The following is a 9,928-nucleotide window of genomic DNA, read 5'->3' as shown; positions in this document are numbered from 1 at the left end:
AAATGGCTAACTTCCCGCCCGGCCAAGGAAGTTGGTTCGCTGAGTGTTCCTCTCGGAACCCGGCCTTCCCTTCAATCGAATGGCTAAAGCCTTGCCTCTAGCCGGTAAGCGCTATGCGCCACTCCTTTAACGTTGAGGGCAGGCACCGCAAGTTCTATTTTCGAAATGGGAATCAGGATGGAAGGCCTCGTAATGGGATAGATTTAATAGTGTCCGTGCAAGCCGTATGCAGTATAAGTTGCATGTACGGTTACGAGGGAGGTCGCGTTTATACGTGGAGTATGAATGGAAGCTTATGTTGCCCTATTTGTTCTATGATCTATGGGTCTACTGGAATCACTAACTTCGAAGAATCGGCCAAGACCTTCACTGGATATGAAATCACTTTGCTTGGTGCTTAATCTAGTGGTATCTTTATGGGAATCTTATTTATTGCTGTAGGTTTCTTATTTAAGATCACTGCAGTTTCTTTTCGAGCGGCCGTAAGACGGCCTATGGATACCGGCAAATTGCGGCCAATCTCAGTACTACCGGGGCGCCTTATGCCGGAGCGTGGAACCTATCACTACCTCGTAAGAGCGTGAGACTATAGCATGTTACAAAAGCGCGGTTGGAGGCTAGGAAGTGAAGGGCGCCGCGCAAACTCTATAGTGTTACATGAGATAAGCCCGCCTGGCGAATCGAAGTTATAGTCAGCTAACTAGCTACCTGACCTGCCCGTGTCACAAGCACGGTGGGAAACATGCAAACGCACGCTGGTATGCTTTCTGCCTGTCGAAATTAAGCAGCGACAAGGTCTAGATTGGAGGAGCTGGAAACAGCTGCATGAAAGCCGAAACCCCCAATTAACGAAACGATATTCCAAGACACTAAAACCATAGGCTGTATCGGCGAGATCCAACGGTAAGCTAGATCCCTGGCCGGAAGTCATAGGACCTTTAGTACCTATCTAGCATTCTGTGCCCCTTTAGCCTTTGTATCACAGGCAAGTAAGAAGAGCAACTTGAGAACTAACCTAAAGAGCTTGCCAGGCAAAAAAGTAGGACACAACAAGTGCTCCTTTACTTCATTCCATTCGGGAGAGGGGTAACTAAAGAAGCACATAGGTTAGTTGGAGACCCTAAACGAAGCCTTTGGCCTTTATTTGCTTTGCGAACTAACAAATTCTCTTTTTTTAAGGAAACTTGACTTGCCGCTGCCGAATGGTAGTACACTATCCTTACCTGCAAAGAAAACAGGCCCTGTCCTCTTCTCAGCCTGAAAAGAGACTGGCAACAACGAAAAGGAAGAGGTCTATTTATCTAATACCTGCTTATATTGAGCAGGTATTCTCTGTTCAAAATCCACTGAAATCGTTTCTGATGACTAAGTATATCCAACAGCGTATAGAATAGCTAAAAGCAGGCAGCGGACCTTCAGGTATATCTAATCCAAGTGTTGTAGGGTTAGAGAGCCGTACGATAGGCGACTATCGCGTACGGTTCGGGGAGCACCGTAGTAGGCCATTTGAGAATTCCCTGAACTCTTCGCTAGGTGAACAGCGAGTGAACGACGGCTTTGCTGCATGGCTCGGTCAATGATTTACTTTTGACCCTATATGTGTGGGCACCTGATGTATACGAGGGTTTACCTATTTTGGTTACAGCATTTTTTTCCATTGCACCTAAAATATCTATTCCTGCTAATATGTTATGTGTTTTTTTCTACAGTTTTTACGATCTAACATGGTAATAACTCTTCCTTTTCCGCAGCATCGCTTTTACGATCCCAGGAGCACTGGCCGCTATGGCTTAAAAAGAAGTAAAAAGACTTTTAGCTTATAGTTCTATTGGGCACGTAGGTTATCTTTTAATTGGTTTTTCATGTGGAACCATAGAAGGAATTTAATCACTACTAATTGGTATCTCTATTTATATATCAATGACCATTAATGCATTTGCTACAGTTTTAGCATTACGTTAAACCTGTGTTAAATATATAACGGATTTAGGCGCTTTAGCTAAAACTAATCCTATTTCAGCTATTACCTTATCTGTTACTATGTCTTTATATGCAGGAATACCCTCGTTAGCTGGCTTTCGTAGCAAATTTTATTTATTTTTTGCTGCCTTGAGCTGTGGGGCTTACTTATTAGCTTTGATAGGGATAGTTACTAGCGTTATTGGTTGTTGGGCGGCCGAAAGGGGTTGCCTAGAGTTGGTGTGGGAGGCCTTGGTGCGGGGTCGTGCACTGGACGCGTAGCTTACCAAAACGTCGCAAGACAGATGGAAAGAACGCATCTACGAAAGGGCAAGTGAGGGGGTACCGCTAGGATATCATAAATCTACCCAAGATCCTTGTACAAGTCTGCCGCTATCGCTACACGAGATGAACCTAAGTTGCCGTAAATTAAAGTACCCTTTAGTGTAGTAGAACTCCCAGTTACAGCGCGCGATTGCCGAAGTGCCCCCTACCGGTAATTGAAACAACGCAAGCCAGACGAAGACGAACGGGGCAGATTACCCATATTACTGGGGACAGGGAACAAATCGGCATCTCGATACGATAATACAGCCCTTAGGAAATAACGGCGAAGTCCATCCCATCCGAAAAGAACCGCCAATCCAGGCAAAGTGCCATTAGCGAAGCGCAAAAAAGGCGCGCCTTACAGGCCTTATTGGCCAAGTTAATCTGAGAGAAGCTTTTTTGGCCGGGGGCGCTTTCTAGACTTAACAGTGTTTGTTTTCTGTTTTCGAAAATAAGTGCGTGCAGAGAGGGATGCAAAGGCATTGCTATATATAGGTAGATAGATATAGATACATTCATCTATCTATACGTATCTGTTTCTTTTTCTATTAATCGTATAGAAATGTTCTTTTTTTTTTATTGATTATTTACTGCACTCTTTTTATAGCGGGCTCTGTGATGGACAACAGAAGGTCCATAGTACCTGCCTACTTCTCTTTTGTCTTAGCTTCATTTAGGGGAAAGCAGCACCAGAGTAATAATCTGGTAGCCGGGAAGGGGCCTAAATAGCTAAAAGCCTTAGTGAGTTATACCTTACGTATTCATTCTGCTTAACTCTTTTGTCCATTGGATGCGTGCGTTTGACAAAGTTTAGACAGGGGATTTGATTCTTGTGAATCTTTGGATGCATAGCTTTTTGAACAGGGCCGCAGGTAGTCTAAAGGAGATCAAACAGGGAGGATAAGCAGGCTTGCCTTTTTTATTAGTATCCCCTCCTGCTCCCTTCGAATAAAAGAAGGGCTGAAGACTCTGCAAGCAAATAGAAGAAAAAAACAAGTCTTCGATAATAAGGTACCAATTCTCGCTAAGAAAACAAAGTGCTTGGCACTTTATTGCTCCGCTCTTTCGTTTGTAAAGCCAATGAAGTTATCTGAACCTAAACAATTTATAATTTACGTTTAAAGCAAGTTAAGCAAGTGAGCCGTACGATGGGCGACTGTCTTTTGCGGTTCTGAGGGGACTGGGTGTCCCGGGACACCGAGGGTAACTCTATTTTATTACATACGCTTAGTGAAAATAATGTATTTCGATACGCCTAAAAGATGGATTCTATATAAACTAATGGATCCTGAAAAGTTGTTACTATTAGCTATTAGTTTCTTGCTGATTAGTTTCCTTTTCTTATATCTTTCCCCGCTTTTCCTAGTTACTTATGAAATGGCATGTTGTCTATGTATTTGAGTGGTATCATTGAATCTTTCCGAGGTGGGGGTCTGTCCCCCACCTCCAGAAAAAAGGAACTAGTGATAGTGGCGTAATTAACAAAAAAAGAAAAAAGTAATTGAGACTTTAAGTTAGTTTTACAGGACAAGAAGGTTCTACAAAAAAAACTATCTAAAAATGTTAAAAAATACTGTTAATAAGATTAATAGGTTCTTTTAAATTAAAAAGGCGCGGTAGCGATAGCGTTTTATGAATTATCGTATATGAAAGAAATTGAACACGAATGATCCATCACTTGCATTCTACTAGGTGCTTAAGCAGGGTAAAGTAAAGCCGCATAGAAAGCTAAGCCCGCGCTAATGATCGGCCGATTCGTATTATAGAAACGATCTCTCTACTTTATAACATAACAACCCTCCTTTCGGAAATAAAACTTAGGCGGATATAGATTAACGGTAGACCATCTGCCTTCCAAGCAGAAGATATGGGTTCGATTCCCGTTATCCGCAATTGACAGGTGGGGCAAGAGATAGCGTAAGGTCATGACTACAGGAAAACTAAAGGTAATAGTTAGTAGTGATTCTTCTTTTAGTTTAGGTAGCTCAGTTGGTTAGAGCGAAGGACTGAAAATTCTTAGGTCAGTGGTTCAAATCCACTCCTAAACAGCTATGAATACTAATAAAAGAATAACCTGCATATCTATAAAACGCAAAACTTATACCATGGTTTTACACACAATGACTATCTGTTTTTCATTAACATCTGCTCTAAAAATTATACAATATTGCTTTGCTTCCCCCTTGAAGTCAAAAAGAACAATGATGGAAGAAGGGAATTTGGCACTTTTGTATTTGAGAAAGTACATAATACTATTTTAGTGTTCCCTTATCTATCGAAACAGCCCTTTCCTGAATTATTGGTTAGCTTCTCCGCTCCGGGGCTAGTGTAATCTGTTCTCTGTACTTTTTGAATAAAAATAAGGTTTTTAGGTTTCGCCCCCTGAAGACAATACTTAATCCTCAGACCATTTTGTCCCTGATATATTTATTATCTGATGGTTAAATCGTTAATTTTAATGGCCTTTAATAGTGAATGCTTTGGAGCCTTTCGACTTCTGAAAGCGCGTTACGCCGTTCCTTCCAAATGTGTATAACAAAGCATGAAGAAATACTGCAAGTTATAATACTCCCGAGGGCAAGGCCCAGACCTAAAAAAAGAAATTCCATTGTTAAAATTTATCTTTTTTTTTGTTTTGCCTCGATGTTTAACACACTCAGAGGCTGTTTTATTTTCCATATTCATGGCAGTTTCTTAGTGGTTGGTTATAGTGGCAGATCCTTGCCCTCGAGGTGGGGTTTAGTTTGAAAAGTCATACTGCGCACGCACGCAGAAAGGGTTCGTATAAGAAGTATGATCCCTTCGTTACCCTCATCTTTGTCTTTTTTTCTTTTTAGCTTCTACCCTTTCATCATAGATTTCTTTCACAAATTCTGAAAAGGGGCGGGGCTTTCACTCACAGAAAAGAAATAACCGTGTTTAAGCTCTATCTGATAACCTAATTTTACTGCAAATTTCAACTCCTCTGTAAAATATACACCTGTAAATGTACCTATAGGAAAGATTAAGCTTTCTGTTTTAGGATCTCTATAGGGAAGAAATGGTCTTTTTATTGAATCAGGACATGTTACTTTAGCCTCCACAAAGCCAAATAGCGAATCTAGATCGCACCCTTTCAAAGAAGTTTTCCATACAGGTTTTCCGCTGGGCATCGGTTTTGTCATAGCATAAGGATATAAAGAGTTTACATCGTAGTAATATAAATTCTTACCGTAGGGTATGTATACGTCAGTGTGACCACCATAATAGCCTCGCCGAATAAAGGCTGATTTGTTTGGTTCTGGTCTATAAATAGGATACGTTTGAGAATAATAATGGGTTCGATAGATTTTCATAGCCATTGACGATACGGTCAGGTTATTTGTTATATCTATAAGGTATCGATTCCAATATTTTTATTGTGCTTTCCTAATAATTCCAGCCAAAAGTAAGATATCTTGATCCAAATATTTAATTATTTCTGAGTTTTTCTCTTTAATATTAAACTCATTCAGTTCTTCGTGAGGTATTGAGCCCTTACTACCTAATTCTGGGCACATTGTCTCAGCTAAAGACTTCAAACTGCCTGGCAATAGTCTTAGGGAATCCCTGATGTCAAGTACCGGTATTTTTGGTTTCTTTTTATTATATACAATTATTTGATATACATTATGTTCCCTAATAATAGGCTTTATTAACCAATCACTACTATCTGAAACTAATAATTTTATCAGCAAAATCCCATCAAATCGGGATAAATTGTGAAAATGAAAGGTCGACGCCAGCCGGATCGGCGAAGGTTTAACCTAGTCGTATATATCATAGGGCCTCTCTCTTATGCAATAACAAATCCAATGCCTCTCAGCAGTGCAGTCAACAATGCACATAGGCCTCCATCACGTGAAATCCAATCATCGTCTATCACGGCCTCGCATGCGCCTGTCAGATGACCGACCCCATTCTACTTAGTTAAAAGTGGCATAATTGACGTATTTTAGAATGTAGTGGTAACTCGGGGCATTTCTGGTACTTTATGATCGTCTTTCCTTTATGGGTCCCTCCTTCGTGAGAAAGTCCGGGCTGCCCTGGCTTAGGTTAGGGTGCACGCGAAAGCCTTAGGACTTTAAACGTTTCGACCAATTTCTCATGGTGAATAATTAGACCCCATTCTACCCATCAAAAAATGGCATATCTGGCATGGTGCCAGAAAGCATTAGATAAACCGGTTTAATCTCTCATGGTGGATCCCGCGCCTGTTTCCTATCTTTTTTTCCGTCTCTGCTTCGCTCTGAACCAAAGTCTTGTGGCTTCCCTATCTCTTTGACGCTTGGCGAATCGATCTCTCCTTTCCTTATACGGATAGTATCCCGGATTTCCTGGAATATTCTCAGGGTTTCACGTACTGCTTCGGCAGCGTCGAAATCTATCTCGATTTGTTCGGCTTTGGCCTTCTTTTTGAACATTATCATACGTTGTCTTTCGCACGCCGCGATCCAGCTATTATCATCACTATCCTCATGCTCAGCTACATCTTTTTCCGGTTCACTGGACAGGTTCAAGGCCAGTGCCCAAAGCTCTGTAGGCTGTGAAGCGCTCTTGCTTTCTTCTTCTTCCAAAGTCGAGGAAGAAATCACAGAATATAAATCTGCATTAATATGGGCTTTAGCCAAAAAGCAAAAAACAAAAGACATGGAACTAGCATTATTCCTCGTAGTCGGATTAACTTCTGTGGGACTAGCAAGTACTTTATTTAAAATACTTTCATTATCAAAAGATAATAAAAAACTTGCCAAACAAGTACTAAAGATCTCTGAAATAAACCGGGGGTTGACTCGCCAATACGGCGATATTTCCCAGGAACTAGAACAATTACGAAGCACGAAAGAGGATCACTCTTTCGAAAATTTCATTTTACGTAATAAACTAAGACAGGCCAAAACTCATATTGAAAATTTCCAGCAATTCCACAATAAAAATCAAACCATAGAAGGAAGGGAAGCTTCAGGTTCGGGAAGCGGGGCAGGGCATGTAGAGGTGCAAATAGATCCCCCAATAATAGAATCTCCGTACGAACTGTCTGTCATTCCGGACTTGGGGGATTTCTTTTCCTGGTTAATATGGGCTACGATCTTATTGCTATTCTGGATTATTGCACGTAAATCTGTTCACGAACCTATGTAAATAGGGTTAAAAGCGGTAGATAGCCTAGTCCCTATAGGTCGTGGTTAATGAGAACTGATAATCGGCGACTGATAAACCGGAAAGACTGCTATAGCTATTGATACCATTTTGAACCAGAAACTAATCAACGCACAGGGCACTTCCGATAGTGAAAAAGTGTTTTGCGTGTACGTAGCGATTGGATAAAAACGTTTAACCGTGGCATAATTGGTTAAGATTCTCGCAGAAGCTGGTGCTTTAGAATATATTATTATTGTTGCAGCTACGGCTTTAGATCCTGCTCCCTTGTAATTTCTGGCACTATATTTGGCTTGTGCTATGGGAGAGTTTTTTAGAGATCATGGAATGCACGCATTAATTATCTATGACGATCTCAGTAAGCAATCAGTGGCATATTGATAAATGCCATTATTGCTACGTTGACTACTAGGTCGTGAGGCTTTTTCTGGAGATGTCTTCTATTTACATTTCTGTTTATTGGAAAGAGCCGCCAAAAGGTCAGATTAAACTGGTGCAGGTAGCTTAACCGCTTTACTTGTCATTGAAACATAAGCTGGAGACGTTTTTGCTTATATTCCTACTAATGTCATTTCCATTATAGATGGATAAATCTTCCTGGAAACTGAACTTTTCTATCGCGGAATTCGGCCTGCTATTAACGTAGGATTATTCGTTAGTCGCGTTGGGTCTGCTGCTTAGCTGAAAGCTATGAAAGCCCTTTGTGGCACCTTGAAATTGGAGCTAGCATAATATCGTGAAGTTGCCGCTTTTGCGCAATTTGGGTCAGACCTCGATCCTGCTACTCGGTATTTGCCACATCGCGGCGCTAGACCTACTGAGGTACTTAAACAAGCATAATATTCCCTAATTCCTATCGAATAATAAATTGTAATTATTTATGTAGCGGTCAATGGGTTCCTGGACTAAATCCCTTTAACGCAGATCACAACATATGAAAAAAAACTTCTTGACAACCCATACATATTTTCAAAGATTTGAGAAGAAAAGCTCTTAAGTAAAGAAATAACAAAAGAAATTCATTTACTTTGTTTAAAAGAAGCTGCAAGCTTGAACCTGAACAGAAAACTTGACATAAATGAGTAACTCTACTAAAAAAAGAAATCTTTTGAATAACCTCACCAGAAATCTTTTGAATTTGAATAACCTCACCAGAAATCTCTCCTTTCTTTTGAATAACCTCACCATATATCTCTCCTTTATTTCTAAGAACCTCAACATATATCTCTCCTTTCTTTTTAATAACCTCACCATATATCTCTCCTTTCTTTCGTTGAGAAAGGTATTCTTGTTTGTTGCTCTTTTTTTAATTTTATTAAATCTAATTGGGCTTGGGTTTGCTGAAACAGCATACTGTATGAATATGGGCGCTAGTAGTTCTTCAATAGTAACTCAAGCGTCTTCACATTCACAGTTTATGCAACTAAAGGAGGAGGATTGCCGTTCAATCTTATTTGAAACTTGGCAAGATTGTGATAAAATACTAAAAACCTGCCAACAAGGCAGATTGCCCAGCGCTGAGAACGGTTATGAATTCGTTTCACAACTGCAGCCTGCGCAAATAAACAATCTAGTAAACTCTATCTCTGCCAAGTTAAACCCCTCCATAGTCAGCGAAGCCACAATGCAGGAATGGGCTCAGATTTCGGTACAGTTTAAGGAGGCAAACTCCCGTCTGTTCACGTCGTTCCATAAGGACCTTATTCCTGGCTTGATGCTCATCTCTGGGGTATCTCTCCCTTTAAGCATGTCCCCGGAAGAGGGCATAGAACTCCTCTTGAAGGTCCCCTTCTCCCAGGAAGTGATAGCGCATTATGCCGCGCAAATAGTCTCCCAGGCGCAACCTTTGATTGACATGTATAAAGCCCTGTTTGAGCTCTTGCCTTCGACTCCAGAAGTAGTTTTTGTTGAGCAAGACATGCCGCCGCTGAATCCAGAAACAGAAATAACTGTTTCGCAGGAGGAGGCGGATAAAATCCAAGCCGTTCATAATAAAGCCAGGGACGCTGTCCAGATTTTCGTTAAGTTCCATAGGCTTAGAAGCCGGATTCGTAAAGGGACTGCCTTTAAACTTAAACGTAGACGTCGTGGTTAAAAAACCGTCTCACGGGCAGAGCGGACACCCTGGGGAGGGTAAAAACCACAGCTGACGACTGAATCCGAATATTACGGATTACATATATCAAGTAATTACTTTCTTTTAGGGAAGGGATGGTTAAATTATTCGGTAACCAACCGAGAGATCATCAACGACAAAGATTGACTTTTTTGTCTTTTAATTGAGTTAATTTTCTTTAATTACGTAAACTCATTTTGAAATAACGCAAAAAACATTTCCAGGGTTGGGCTTTCCTTGACCCAACCCCCCCGCACCGATAGCTCAATTGGATAGAGTCCCTGGCTTCGAACCAGGTAGTTAGGGGTTCGAGTCCTCTTCAGTGCAACATCGTTTCATTTCGGGCTT

At 40.9% G+C, this 9,928-nt stretch overlaps 2 non-coding genes across 2 annotated transcripts; both read left to right on the top strand.

Annotated features, from left to right (window-relative positions):
- Positions 1-4,107: 4,107 nt before the first annotated feature.
- On the top strand, positions 4,108-4,178 carry TRNAG-UCC (transfer RNA glycine (anticodon UCC)). Its single transcript has one exon. It is a non-coding gene; the product is annotated as a tRNA-Gly (tRNA).
- Positions 4,179-4,260: 82 nt separating this feature from the next.
- TRNAF-GAA (transfer RNA phenylalanine (anticodon GAA)) lies at positions 4,261-4,334 on the top strand. Its single transcript has one exon. It is a non-coding gene; the product is annotated as a tRNA-Phe (tRNA).
- Positions 4,335-9,928: the final 5,594 nt, after the last annotated feature.

Source organism: Adiantum capillus-veneris, unplaced genomic scaffold, assembly GCF_014529385.1.
Source record: "Adiantum capillus-veneris isolate H3 unplaced genomic scaffold, ASM1452938v2 Hic_scaffold_461, whole genome shotgun sequence".
Taxonomy (NCBI): Eukaryota; Viridiplantae; Streptophyta; class Polypodiopsida; order Polypodiales; family Pteridaceae; genus Adiantum; species Adiantum capillus-veneris.
The sequence above is the reverse complement of the archived record's forward strand: the minus strand, read 5'-3'. Positions and strand labels throughout refer to the sequence as shown.